At 41.8% G+C, this 15,596-nt stretch overlaps 1 long non-coding RNA gene across 1 annotated transcript in view; it reads right to left on the bottom strand.

Moving 5' to 3' along the window:
- Positions 1-460: 460 nt before the first annotated feature.
- LOC311440714 overlaps positions 461-15,596 on the bottom strand; it is a 43,433-nt gene continuing 28,297 nt past the window's right edge. Inside the window, exons 3-4 of the long non-coding RNA XR_014695550.1 lie at positions 13,735-13,883; positions 461-785 (exon numbers count right to left, since the gene is read on the bottom strand). This is a non-coding gene — a long non-coding RNA (uncharacterized lncRNA). The remainder of the gene's footprint in view (positions 786-13,734; positions 13,884-15,596) is intronic.

Genomic DNA, 15,596 nt, shown 5'->3' on the forward strand with positions numbered 1-15,596 from the left:
ATCCAAATGCATGAATCTCACTATCTCCAATGACAGCTGACCTGCACATTTTTGGACAGCTTGATATTTCCTGGACAGAGTTATGGGGCAGTGGTGGGCTCTCCACAGCCATTTTGTGCGCTGTGGAGTCCCCACTTGGCTGGCTGGAAGGCGGACAAAGCTTGGGCTGTGTGAGCATCCCCATTGTAAGAGTCTCCTTGCAGTGCTTCAACAGGTCTTGAAATTACAAACTCCCAGGCTGATATTTTTCAGACCTAGTCTCTTACCCAAGGATGGATTTTTATTATTTTGTTTTTATTTTTGAAAGCTTGAGCAAGCAAGGGCTTGGTTGTTTAAGATACTTGGGACTGGGGGAGTGCTTTATGATTAGTGGAAGAAACAATTTGTGCCTTTTCTTAACAGTTCCAGTGCTGAAATTACTGTGGATAGAGAGCTGAAAGGCAAATAATGTGAGGCAAGGTTTGTAGGAAGAGGCAATATCTTTTATTAAACTAAAGAATATAGCCAAAAAAAAAACAAACCAAACCTAAACAGCTTTCCAGGTATATGGGCTTGCACATCCGAAAATGTATCCGTAGTTACAGCAATATAAAGCCAAATAAATGATAGTCCTTCTCTGTAAAAATCTGCGTTCATTTATGTCTTTAGCCATCAGAACAACAATATCACTGCATCTTAGAAATAAAGTTAAGCCTGTGGTGGTGAGGACAACATTACCCAGAGGAGCAGAAAACTTACGAGCAGGGTTGCATTAAGCTAGACTTCATTTGGCCAAACCACAGGTCCTGGAAAATATTATATGAGTTGTGTGGTATGAAAACATTTGGTTTTCAGTACAACGCCGAGTAATTTCTGTGTAGGCAGGGCTCCACACGTTTCTATGCATCACTGAGGACCTGCTCTCAAGCCCAATAAAAACAGTTGAAAAACTCAGTGACCACTGATGTGGTCCCTTCAACAGTGAAATCTGAAGGACAGCCCTTTCCCTTACTTGCTCTGTATTGTGTATACAAATATATTCTCCAGTGCTATTTATTGTTTGTGTTTTAGAGGTGTACAGTCCACACTGAGACCAAGTCCTGTTCTAGATGCTATACAGAAGGACGGTGAGAAATGATTTCAAACCACTGATACCAGGTGCTAAGACAGACAAGGTGAACAAAGAAGGAGAGAGGTGAAAGTAACAGAGGTGAAAATGATTTGCCAGCTGTTACTGGAGGAAACAAGAGACCAGGCATCTCATGTAATAGGGACATTTTACCTCTCTACAGACTATGCCAAAAACTCAGCGTACTGACCAGAGAAGAGTTTACAGCCCACCTACTACTTAAGAAAATTAGTCTGTGATGCAATTGCATACTCTCATTTGATGGAAAACATGAGGAGGCAGCCTTAAGTTTGCACTATACCCAACTTCTGCCAGCTTTTGCAATGTTCAGAGTTTCCGCCAGTAGCTTCTTTTTCAAAGCAAGATTTCTCTCCTGTTTCTATTTTATCAGACAGAGGATGATCAGGAGGTTAAAAAACACATTATTAGCATTAATGACTATTATTATTTATACCCCTGTACAAGCTGCACAAGCATTAGAGAAGAGACAGTCCATTTCCCCAAAGAGCTCACAAATCTTATTTATGATAAGGAATCACAGACCATGTATCAACAGCAGGAGGGGAGAATAGGGCAGGAAGAGGGCAACCATATTAAGCACAAACCTCTTGCGTAGCTTGGGCAAGATACTGTCTCTTGGGACCTTCTTCCTCAGCCATAAAATATGGATACAGGGTTTTTCTCTACCACATCACTTTCCACCTTTCCAAGAAGGCAATAGTGGTCATGCCCTAGCACTTGGGAGTCCTGACCTGAAAAAGTGTTTCCATTTGTCTACTCAAAAGTTCTAGGTTTTATGACTCCTGAGAGTTATGACACCTGCAGCAGCAATGAATAGGTTTGCAAGAGAGCTCAGTAGGGTTCTGGGTGTGTTTCTCTTTGTCTTCTACTCCTCCCAGCAACACATTAATGTATGGCCCCAAGTCCAAGCCAGTAAAACACAGGTGGAAGAATCCACAAGTCAAGAGTGACAAAGAAGATGTACAGATGCCATTATATTGCTCATTTGATTGTTAGGTCTCTAGCACAGGGATTTGTTCCTCATTTGAAGGGCTTGCCTCATGAGAAGAGCAGGCACCAGCAGGGCCCTTGCTTGCCCCCTATAAAATGAGACCTCTGTCACCCGAAGTGAGACTGACCCTTCCATGGGAGAAGCACCTCGTCCATGGTATTTAAGATGTGTTATTCAAATTATAAAAAAGCCATCAGCATGGCATTGCTGTGAGTGTTGGCATTGGCCAGCCTCAGCAAGACTGGGGCAGGCAGCGCACAATGGGAAAACCCCAAAGCCCTGCAGAGGTCACTGGAAGATATCAAGGTTTCAGCTCATGAGCCCTAGAAAGAATCCAGAGAAAAGGAAATGTGGGAGGCCTCCCTAAGCTCAGAACCAGTTTGAAGCACAACCTTAGAGATCCCAAGTAAAGCCCGACATAACAAGGTATTGGGGTTGGTTACTCAGATCCTCTTCCTTCTCTTTTGAAGTCATAGCCTGTTTTTTCATTCTTTCTATTTCCATCGTACAATTTTCTGTCACCAAGTTCCCCACTTATCTGCCACTTGTCTGGGCATCTGTCATCTAAATCTACACCTTCCTGGCCCCTGTCTTCACCAGCCTGACAGCTGAAGCTGCAGATGGCCTCTTTTTCCTCCCTTCCTCTACAAGACTATTTTCAGATAACGCCCCTGCAAAATGTAAAGGAGAAAGCCACAGAATAAGGGGCTGATATACTGCTGCCTTTGCTAAGATACCTGTGACCATAGAGACAAACCAAGCTGCCCAGGCAAGAGAGCAGAAGAAAAGCTGACCATAACCTCTGAATTTTCTTCTAGCATCAGAGGACCTGTAACTGGTAGCAAGGCAAAGATGCCATAATACACACATTTGTGCTTATACGAGGATATAGCATCCCCCCCACACTGATGTTGGGCTGCAGTCTGTGTGTGTGTTACCTAGGATCTGGAGAACCAGAAAAACCTTGTAAGGTTCCTTTGTGCTTGGTATCTCCATTATCATCTCTATTATGTTGATTACAGCCCTAGTCTGGATCTTCTCTGTGAAAAACAACACATTTCCATTTGCAAAAGATAGCTGCATAATGCTATCCAGGAGCTGTCTATGAAGGGTCAGGCTTCCCGATTCAGTCAATCTCTCTCTGGCAACAGAAAAGCATCTGGTAAGGAGCAAAAAGGGTATCTAAATCAGTTCCTGGTGTAACTCAGAGCAGCCTCTTCTCTTTTTTTAATTCAAGCTACGCTCATCTGATACTGAAGCAGGGTCCAGCACAATGCAATTCCCAGATCTACTTTTCTGACAGTAGCATGCTAAAGAACGTGCTTACTGTTAAGAGTAGGAAAACCAGCATGCTGGGAGCAGGAGAGGATACAGAGTTCAAACTAAAGCTATGCCTGCACTGCTCCAAAACTGGTCTTGGGACCAAAGACCACGCAGCGCATTTACATCCTTTCCCTGTGGCTGCCATTCAGAGAGCGAACTGGATGCCTGCATAAACACGCTTGTTGACCCAGCGACTCACCAAGCGTGTTCAGGCAAACAGAGTGCTGGGGACTCTGCAATATGAGTCTGGTCCACACACCTGAGCCTGCATTTATAAGCTTGCAGTTTGCACCAGAGAGAAGCTCGACCTTGTGGTAGCTTTAGTCTATCTAAACAGAGACTAAGAGTGTTGAATAAATTTAGTAGCTAACTCCGAACATCTCCACTATGACCTTCTTATGACTGTGACTGTTGACAGCGTTGTGGCAACCACAGAGACCTTCTGCCTTTGGTAGCAAATCTCTTCTGATTAAGTTGAAGAAGTTTTTTTTGCATTCTAAGGGTGGAAGAAGTACAAGCCAGTTGCTTTCCAAATAGCCCCAGTGTATTTTTTCATTCATTACCCAGCTGAAGCTGAGAACCACACACAGGCAGACACAAAGTCATTGTTCTTCCTTGCATTTGCCCTGAGCTCCACTGGGGCTGCAAAGCAGCAATCTCACTTTTACAAGATATTTGCAAGACATAACTTCTCCACGACACATTGAAACAAGAGATTCTGCACTGAGAAGCAGAAGTTGTACAGAATAGATGCCTGTTTATATACTTGCTGATTCCTTACTCATTAAGAGTATTCTAGTGGTTTTCCAGGATACCCTCATCAGCGTGTTCTATATTTTTCTGTTTTAACCAGCAAGAAAGTTTGAGCCAAGCTTCCTTAAAGTCTGAACTTGATACTTGTGGCAGTGAAAGAACTTGAAACCTACTTTCTGGAATTTCTAGAATCTCATGGGATTTCCACATCAGAAGTAATACTTCTTCAAATGTTTGGCTCCAGCAGTACTGCAGTAAAATCACGTTTTCCAAGTCAGTGGAAGCTACAGCTCCTGTTGGATTGCCCTCCCTCTTTAAGATGCTAACCTCCGAGGTTACCTACAATAGAAACATCTGCTAGTGAAATTAGTTCACAAGGTTTGTTGACTTTGCTGTTGGTGGGAAAAACCACCACAGATGCTGTTCTTTTAGCAAGAAAATACTTCTATCGATGGAGGACAGGGCTTGGAGAATAAATAGAACCACTCTGGGAGAAGAACATCTTAGGGATGTATTTCAATGCTCTTTGCTGATATGCAGGTAGGTGATCTGAAGGAAATCTGTTGCAACATTATGTGCCTCAATTTCCCCATTTGTAAAGTAACAGTGCAACTCATCCTTGATCTACAGGTGGCCAGAACTATATAATTTTGTTTGTTTGTTTCTGTCATTTTGATTAGAGTTCTTCATTTCTAGGTGGTAGAACCTCGGGCTCTACCCAGAAAAACGTAAAATGATTTCTCTTAGTGTTTGTTGAGAGGGTGCCTCCCCCTGCAACTATGTTGCCTGTAGCTGTTCAGCTTGCACCTGACACTCATTCATTCTCCACAACGGAAAAAAATCAGGGAGAGTTGTTGGTTGAATTAGACTAACATCTCATCTGACTCTGCTGTATGTATCTAATTGGTCTCTGCATCTTCACAGGACTAGTTAGGTGAAGGGTTTGAAATGGTTCTTGGAATACACAACCCTAACCCTCTCCTGGGATTCTGCATCAAATTCCTCCTGATGGACACCTGACTAATAGTGCCACGATGTTATGTCATGTCACTTCTGTGAGTGTAACAGAGCCTTCCACCCATGAACAGGATATCTGCTACAAGAGGATGAATTCAAGGGGTGGTACCCATTGCATTTCATGAGCATGTGACATGTCTGATGTGCTTGTCTTTTGCCTTGACTGTAGCAAATAACAATAGCAAACAGACAAATAGCTGTCTTATCCAGCCCAGATAGAGATGCTGTGCTTCAGTCCCTTGAGGAGATCAAAAATTAACTGTGTCATATCTTGGGGAGAGAGGGTGTTTTTATTTTCCCCCAGATTTAAAAAGAAAAAAAAAAAGGCAACTTTATGGAGATTCATAAACCTCTGTAAGATTGGGTGTTTTGTAAGGAGACCTGTAAAACTGAAGACTAAAAAGGAGGAAGGAATAGGAGAGGAGCATATAAAGTAATTGTCTAATGTACGTCTTTAATGAACTAAAACATATCCTCCCCACAAAGAGCTCATAAGGGAAAAAACAGGATTCCTCATATACACCTTCAATCTAACACTGAATTATCTGTGGCAATTGGACCCGCAGCTTCAACTGAGAGGGTCTTGTAATAAGGAGAAGATATTGTAAAACTACTGTATGCAAAACCACCCAATTAATTCAAGAGCATCATTGTTATTTCATTTATATAGCACCATAGGGGTATGCAATGCTTTACAGACGATTAGGGGCTATAAAAGTTTAGAGAAAAGATGAGGCAGAATGCAAGGAGCTGGCAACCAACTGGAGTATAAGCCCTGACTAAAAGCTCTCACCATGGTGTTTATGGTTTGTTTGCTTGTGGTGGTGGGTTTTTTCTTTGTTTTAAGGTTCAAGGAGTATTTTTTGGCACTAATCCCCTTTTACAGGGAGGGAGAGACTATTTAACATGATTGTTGGGCCATTTCCAAGGATGCAAAGTTAGAAAACATGCTCATTAAAACAGGTCTGAAGAAACAAAATACAAACATGCACCACAAGGAGCAGGGAGATAGATGAGAGTCAAACTAAATCATTTCCTGAGAGTTCAACGCAAACTGGCAGAGCAAACAGAGACTGCATATGCCCACAACTGTCTCGCTGAGGCTCCAATTAGGTGGGTGTTGTGCTCCTAGGTTGAGAAATACATGCATAAGGCATGGCCTGTCCCTTGTATTTGCAGCTCCAGGTTACTCTTAGATACTCAGCTGTTTTTCAGCTGGCACTGGAACAGCAAAGGCCAGAAAGCAGCATTCTACCAGCTACAAAGCATGTGACTCAAGCTTCCAGATAGAGATCCTGTTAATGGGATCTGGATGGGCTTTTGTACTGCAGCACTAAAATATTTTAGGAACAGCTGGACCTTAAATCTCCCCAGAAGCTGTACAATGAAAACACAGCATCTTTCCCAAAAACACATACTTCTCTTATAACAGCATGTGACAGTGGTGCTCTGTAAATGGCACTAAGCCAGGATTTTAACAGTTTTACCTTATCACAGTTGTGATCTCAAAGTAGGTAGGTCTTTAAAGTTTTGGGTTTTTAATAAGACATGGGAAAGGTATGTTGTTTTTTAAACAGGACATGTCTTTGACAAAGCTGTTGATTTTTTTCCTCCCTCTGATGTTTTCCATCTACCACTTCTATCAAAATGGTCATCAAAATATTTTAAACACTAAAATTCAAAAACTACTGGAAATATAGACTTTTTTTTTTGGTTAAGTAGAAAATTATAAATTGGTAAACATTTTTTCGTTAAAAGCCTTGGCTGCAAAATGATGCAATTTTTTTCTTCAGGTGGAGATGGGGAAACTGGTCATTTCCTACACTTCAAGCAATTTTTAGTTTTCAAGTTCAAGAACTCAGTGCTGAACCTTCGCTTTTTCGTCATCTCTGAAGTAATTCCTGAAATGGTTTTTGCATTACTTTCCCAAGAACATCTCATGCTTTTTATTGCTCTTCTCCCAACACCTACCACCAGCGATGACGAGTCACCTAAAGCTTTGGGACTAGGCATTAGCACATTTCACAAGATGGCCTCTGGACTGCAGTTTGCTGAGGTAAAAAAAAAAAATCCTAGCAGCATCTCTGACCTTCAGGCAATTATCCTCTAAAGCAGTTATATTTATAGAAAATTGTGCATGGATCATCTCTATCTTTCTATTGAGATGCTAATGCCTGTTTAAATGTATCTTATGCTACAATAGTTTATTTCTTGTTCCTGTACAATATAAAGCACCTTTCTACAAAATTTGCTGCATCTATGCTAAGTTATACTGCGGTAACTATTCCAATATGCTGTAGGACAGATTGAAAGATTTCTGGTTGAAGCTACTGGTAAAGCCATTAATTTTGTGGGGGAAGGACAAGGAATTGAGAAAATGCTACTTTTTTTGCTTAGAACAGTGTTTCGTGTGTTTGTGCGTGCGCGTTATTCAAATAATAAAAAAGCAGCAACAACAAACATCCTGCCTAACCTTTTCCCAGCCTTCCCTTAAACAATGCTGAATTCTGTCCTTCAGTAGCCCACACAGTCAAATATACAGCTAAATCAGCTTTTCACTCTCTTGGCCAGCGTCCACAAGCAGTGCTGTCGAGTACCACCCTCCACAGAGGCTGCATGCCCAGCTCTCAGGAGCAGCGTTCAGAGGCTGCCTCCGTACTGACAGCAGCGGTTCCCCATGCATCTTCACTCTTCTGAAGTGACTCACATCACTTTGCAAATTCTTGCTCCAGAAAATTAAGGGACAGTAACTTAACTCTTTCTAGCCTGGGCTACAAATATCTGTTCCCTCTCCACAGCTTGGCCCAAAACACCAAACGCAAGATGTTCCCCACTTAGTTGTTTACTTGTAACTCCTTGCTTTTAGGTGATGCACGCAATCCTTCATCTGACTCATGTGCCTAACCTGGGACTTTCCTTCTGACACAGCCTGTAGCTTTGCTGTTTTCCATAAAGAGCTTCTAGAAACTCCATCCTGAGTTTCCTTGGAAACAGAGTTTGATCAGCATAATGCTCCATGGCACTTGACCATTCATCTCCATGGTGGTTATAAAAATCCCATCAGAAAAAACCCTTCAAGCTTTTTTTTTCCACCACTAAAAAAAAAAATAATCTAGGTACCGATCCTTTGATTCAACAGTAAAGCAAACTATAAAATTCTTCATTAAACTAATTGGACCAATACTGTTGAAAACCATGATGGGCCTATCTCTCAATTCTAGCTCCAAACACAGGAAGATGAGATCTGAGGTAAAACTCCTTGGGCCTGGGGGGCTTGTCTACTTGATAATTACTGTCAACCAACAAAAAGTGGTTTAAACCTGCTCAGTTCTGTGGTACCTAAAGGTTTCCACCAAGTTTCACAATGAAGTTGTAGATCCTAGTAGTGCAAGTCTTAGCTTCCTGAAATAAGCTTTTCTTAATCACTTTTTGTGTGCTCACCTGGATCCACATAATGCAAAGGTTGGAGAACATAGTGCTACTCTGGGGGCATTATGGGGTTAATTAATGGGGTTAATTTTCTAACTACAGACCCTACTACGATTAAGTTTATTTATTCTCCTCAGCCTCTTGATTCAGGCACAGAGAAAATGCATTGCAAAACCATCAGACAAAATAGCATCTTGGAAATAAGTGATTTTTTCCCCATCTTTTGTTTGTCATTAACAGCCTTTTCAGTAACTACGATTATGGCAACAGCGGGCCACGTGACAGAAGGTAATGAAAACAAAGAGCAGAGGGGAAAGTTATTGCACTAAAAACAAACTCTGTTATATTGCAGATTATATTACGAGTGAAAGGCACATGACTGCATTGCCTGAGACTGTGGTGATGCTATGGGAGCCTCAGTCCTAAACTGCTCATTAGCATGGAGAGATTTTGATTTAATAACTGTGATCAAAATCCCACTGAATATGCTGGTCATTATGTACCCAAACTGAAGATGCTCACCAAGGTTTATGATCTTTGAGTAAATTTAAGTATTCATTAAAAGGACCGGCCAGTGTATCAGTTACATAAGGAAAGCATCCAAATGATACTGTTGTCTGAAAAAACCCTGACCTTTCAGAAAGCAGTTGATATTGCTGTGCCAATGAAAAAAATAGCAGCTAAAGAAGTTAAGGAGCTAAATGAGAATCTGAATGTAATACATTAAGTAGTGACCACGCTTCACATGTGATGAAGTAAATCATTATAAGAGAGACCTCATTCTGCTTGAAGGGTTTCCATAAACACAAGGGCAACACCAGAAGGTATGTGAACACCATGGCTTCATCTATTTGAATAAATAACAGTGTCAGGAAACATTCCCAGGCACTTGAACCTCATAACCTGTATTTTTCAATTGTTAGAGCAATTTCATGCATGGTTTGGACCGAGTCCAAGCAGCACTCTCCTAAAACAATTCTTGGGCACAGGTATGAACTCAGTGTCCAGGGACTTTCCCCCATTGGCAGTTTTGCTGTTGGTACCTATTCTGAAGGTTGAGATAGCTTAATACGGAAATGGGTTATACCTTGCCAGCTGGGATGAGAACCAGAAGGAGGTCATGACATATATAAGATCACTAGCTGTCCAGTCAGTGCTTGGCAAGTTTCCTGGAGCTGGATTCATAGAAGAATCATGGCAAACAGGGCTGGAAAGGAACTGAAGAGATCATCTTGGGTCCATTTCCTGTGACACACACTCTTGTCACTATATAGATTTTATACTGCAGCAGCTGACAAGGGTTCTGGTGAAAACACACCATGAAGCTGGACAAGTGGGATGAAGACATGGGCTAACAGGCTCACAAGTACAGTTCTTCAGAATTTATAACAAGATCGAAGGCCTCCATGCTGCTCGAGACCTTTTCTCAGTATTTCCAAAGCAAACCCAAACTGACTGAATGTGGGCTTCCAGTAGTGCTAGACAGACAAAAGAAAAAAACTACAGGGCACTGTCAAAGTCAGAGTGATATTCAAAGGCATATAACAACTGTGGAATATGGAAGAGCTCCTCTCCTTGGACATCATATCCAACTAGACTGAAGCAAAGTCAAGGGCATTCTGAGCCAGGTTTTCAGAAGAACTTGGCATCCAGCTAAGTTTCAAAATAAGCAGGTAATTCTTGTGAAGATGCTGATCCATATTCAAATTTTACCCCTAAATAGGACCTGCCTGATGCTGACCGGGCACATTTGAGGGTAAGTCCTCATCTGAAGAAGCCAAGCACTTGTAAAAGCTGCAATGTATTTGCCAAGTCTAATATTTTCAAACTGTGAGTAGCAAAGTCATCTATATATCACCACTGGCATACTCTAGTGTTTTAAATGAAAGTTACCAGTAAGAATGACCTGTGATATCAACATGTGAGTGATACCACTATCCTCTTTACAAAGACTGATGGAAATTAATTGCCTGTTGTTTGTGAATCAAAGACTTTGTGCAAGTGGAAACTCATTACGGCCTTGCTGCCTGGGAAGCACAACATAGCAAGACATTTATGCATGAACCTTTATGCTTATACTGGATAAAATGGTATGGACCAACTGTTCTCTTCGTGCTTCCAAAGCAAGATCTCACGACAACAGAAAATTACAGAAACAAGGTCCTTGTCAGCACTCTATCATCATAAATATCACAGACCTATCAGCTGGCATAGTACTGATGACTGGTTTTCTTGCCTGGCATGGCACACACGGGACAGTTTACCCCAAGTAAGAGGAGTTTGTGTATTCAGTCTATGCCAGGCTTGGCATCCTAACAAATACACAATTAGCAACAGAAAGCTGTAAAAAGTCACTTACAAATTAGCCATGTTTCTCAGGGCAAAGGTAATTGCTCTAGTTATGTTAAGTCTTTCTTTCAGTGCTCCTACAGATGGGGAACTGATGAAGGCTGTCTCATGCATTGGATCCAAGTCATAATTCCCAAAATGTTATAACAAGCTCTTTAAGAGGGATTATGTGACAGTCATTTTCAAGTGGTTGGGATGAAATAAATGGCTGTAAGCCATCTTTGGTATCCTACTATTGAGCACTGAAGGTCCACCTCTGAATGTGGCTAATTAGGCCCATTTCTAACTACAAAGACAGAAAAACTAAGATTTAGCAAACCATGCAAATTATTAAGAAGAATATGCAATGCTAGTAGATAAACTGTGGGCTAAAATTAAATTCATGGCAGCTCTATTGACAAGTATCATTCATGTCCTTGAAAAAAGTATCCACCAGCAAATGGCTGCCAAGTGGAGCACCGGTGATTTCTTGTGCTGCTCCACATGCATAATGCAAGATTTGAACGGAACAAACCCAGTTTTCTAGTAAGGCAAATATTTTATTCAGAATTAAAACACCAAATGGCTTTACCACCCACTTTTTGATGATCCAGTGTGCTTCCAGGTCATTTGCCTTTTTACGCCACTTTGACACTGTCCAGTGAGTAGCCAAGGAAAACACTCAGTTGGGAGATACTGGAGACACGTGGCTGCTCTAAACTAAGTGAATGAGGAAAACCATTATAACAGCCTGTTATTTAGAAGACTTCAGTCTTCCCTATTCTATTTACAAAGCTACAGCCTCATTGTCATTTCAAAGAGCACCTAGCCCAGACAGTCCCAGGTATGCTGCACTATTAATTGCAAGATTTGACTGCGAAGAAGCACCTTCAGCTAAGGTTGGTTAAGGTCTTTGGTTCTTGTTGGGTAGACAGGAAGCCAAAAGAGTTGCTGTACTAATGTAGCACTCACTTCAGACTGATAGCAAAAGACCTTTGCTTAGAAAACAACCACAATCCTTCCTCACCATCCCTGCTAATAAAAAATGCTATACATGCTACAAGATCCAGCACGCACTGGTACAAGGTGAACTTACTTTAAACTGGTCAGAGGCTGTGTGCTATCATAAGAGGAATGGACCATCTCAGGATCTCTATGACAGCTTTCTTGTTCAATGTAGACACATTTAATTAAACTGGAAACCAAAAGAGAGGCCTGACTTTATAGGCAGGATAACAGCAAAGACTTCAAAGCAAAGGCATTATGTTCTCCATTGTGCAAGATACAAGGGGAGGAAAAAAACATTCTTTCACTCTATCAAACATAATAAAAGACTGAGTTAAGAAGCACAGAAAAAAAATGTCTGGTTAATTTAAGGTGAAATCGGAAAAGAAAAAAATACAAGGGCCTGTCTGGTACTCAGGGCATCATCATTCTTGCTGATTTTAGATGGTACGCTGGATACTCAACATCTCTGAAAATGAAACCCCAAAATTGCATGGGGCTGTATTTTTTCATCTTACCACATTAGAAGTACCATATTGAACCCCAAACCTGTAATTTAGATGCCTTTTTTTTCCAAGGTATTAGAGAATTACACCATGGGTGCATCATGTGTTGCATATGCTGCATATGGGGATACCTTTTAAGCAGCAAATACAAATGCATTTAGAGATAAATTTATCCACCACTCTTGCTGCTTTTTATTATTATTCTCTTCTTTCTTTAATCTGTGTGCCAAAAAGACAGTAACATTAATAAAGAGAGCTCTTACCACTTTCTCTTCTGAGGTAAGCCTTGGGAGAGTCAGGGCTAAGGCAAGATCACATCAAGACCGTGTAGCCTTCTGTTTGGATGTGGGGCAGTCTGGTACAGGTAGATGAACCCAGACCTGTGAATGTGGGGATCTGACAAGATGTTTGAACATGCAGAGGTTCTTTTCATCCACAACTTTCTCCAGAGACTCAACTCAGTCCAGCTGGTAGGGTCTAAGTATGACACACAACATATCTTCCTGTCCACCTTCCTGTCTGTGGTCATGTCACAATGGATCTTCAAAGATGAAGATGGTTTCTTGGGGAATTATTAGTTATTGTAACCCCAAAGAACTGTTGGTATGCCACCTCTATACTGGATTTCTGAGGAACCCAGACAAAACCGATTTTATATGGAAGGAGTTCTCTCAACTGATGGAAAAGGAAAAAAGGACACACACGTACCAGTGCTCACTTCTTTTCAATATCCACCTCCAAACCAATACCACAGCCTGTCCTTTCACTTTCTGTTTTTCCCCTGAATTGTCAAATGGCCTTTCAATTACATTGTGTTTGATTCCTAATAACAATAGCCATGTTTTGAGTAGAATTTAAGAAAAGAGAAGATTTAAAGAAAAAAAGAAGGAAAGAGGCAAAGAGATTGTGACGAGATATGATTGATGCTGTGTGTGCTTTATCTTTCACAGCTTATATAATATATATATGAGAAATAGTTAGTTTGATAGTTAAAGAAACTAAATCCCTGTCGAGGATAAAATACATCAGGGACACAGAACAATTCTTCATCTGGTTTGGCTATCACTCACTTCCCAGCCTAACTGGCTGTCTCCCAAGAGAATTCATAACAGATCAGAGGCAATGATCCTTTCTCCTCAGAGCCCCCTCTGCCTCTTACCTCTTTCTCCATCTCCCTCCCTTCCTGTCACTGACATCTTTTGGGGCCCTTCCTGCCTGGGGCTGTGTAAAAGGAGTGTGTGAATGCAACAAACCTCTGGAGAGAGCAGGCAGGGTAGCCGCTAGGAGTAGGTACAAAGGAGAAGAGACTGGTCCACGCAGAGAGCCTGAGGCGCTGCTTCATCCTCGTGCCCCACTCAGCCCCAGGGAGCAGCGGGAGGAATGGGGGAGGCAACAGCAGTCTCTGTGGAGACACAAAGAGAAAAGCTGTGGATTCAAAGCAAAGATGAGGCTGGAACAGTGCGACTGAGATCTCTGAATGAACGTTTTCCACCCAGCACTCCCCCTTCCCCCAAACACTATTTCTTCTCTCCTTCTCAGTACATTACCTCTCCCCCACTACAGGAACTCAGGATGCTTCTGTCAGGAGAACAATGGGCCAGAAGGATCCCAAAGGGTTTGGGATCCTCTATTTCCAAGGACAGCAGCTGTCCCAAAGCCGCTTGTACAAGCAAATATTCAAAATGAAAATAATAAAATTCATTGTTACAGGTAGGCCTGCACATGTTGTATCTGATACATCATTTCTTTAGTTTTGTAGAACATTCCCAGATGTGAATCGTCTGAGCAGGTATCTCTAGTGAATGTTTGTCTTTTTTTCTCCTTAAATTTTATCTGCAAGGGTGCAGCTACTGCTTGAGAGAACTACAAGGAGAAAGTTGGTACCCCTGCAACCTCTGGAAAAACACTTGGGGTCCAATGGGGAGCAAGAACATGAAATTTGGGCTTCATGCCAGAAACGTACCATTTATACGGCCAAGAAAAAAGTGCATGAACTTGCATGACTGAAGCTTATGAAATACTAATCCACACATTACACGTGGACAGTTGAGTTAGATGTAGTGGCAATGTAATTTGGAGGTTTCACCTTCAAAGAGACAACTCCACGTAGATATCACTGTTCACCTTGGACTCCTGAGACATGCAGGTCTGGTTTCCTTAGTGAAGAGACACCTGTATGCTGAATAATTAGCTGCCAGATTTAGGTAGCAGCAAGAGTGGCAAGGGCTAATAATAGATGAGAAGCAACAAATCAGTAGGTGGCAAAAGGCACAGATTAGTTCCAGGAGCCCTAGCTGGGAAAGGGCAAGAAAAGACACAAGGAAAGGTTCTGAGACCTGGAGTGGGAAAACAAACTCAGCTTGGATGTAGAGTGTTAAAGAGATAGGAAGACATTTGTTAACGAATTGCTCAAAGCTACAATGTCAAACACTTTGTAATTGCCATTCTTTGAGTAAGAAAATGCTTGTTTGACCTCAAGTATGCACATGAATTATAAGCCATAGGCAACTGTCAAACCACACACCAGGCAGGGTTGGTATAGGACAGTGGCAGAAAGGCACAGGTTTACTGAAGCAGGGGCAGATCCTTCAGTTAAAAACAAACAAAAAAAAAGCTGATCCTAGGGGCCAAGGAGAGATACATTGAGAATGAAACCAATAGCCAGAATGCTAGACTGCCTTCCCCACTGAAACACATCCTCCTTCTTGTCTGCCTGTTTCCCTTCCTCTCTCCCCATGCTATGGAGACTCAGCTCCACCAGTGATGAAGTGCTGGTATTTCACTCCTCTGAAAACTGTTCCCTTCTCCAGGAAAGTGCTGGAGCAGGCAGCAGTTACCACAAGAGATACTTCAATAGGGGGTCTGCAGGTTACAGGTGAGTGAGGAAGGCTGCCATGCAGTGGAAGAGAAGACGACTACCTAAGAGATGGAGAAAAAGGGACTTCACACTTCACCTTGCTCCACTGCCTCCACCAAGGGATAAATTCACCCAGAAACAGATTCCAGCCTCACAGAAAGATCAAGATTGTCAACAGTGGAAATTCAGTGAGGGTAGGGACAGAAACTCTAGACTCACCTGCATATCCCACTGACATCATATGTTAGGAGCTATCAG

The sequence above is a fragment of the Aythya ferina genome (genome assembly GCF_964211825.1).
Source record: "Aythya ferina genome assembly, chromosome: 1".
Lineage (NCBI taxonomy): Eukaryota > Metazoa > Chordata > Aves > Anseriformes > Anatidae > Aythya > Aythya ferina.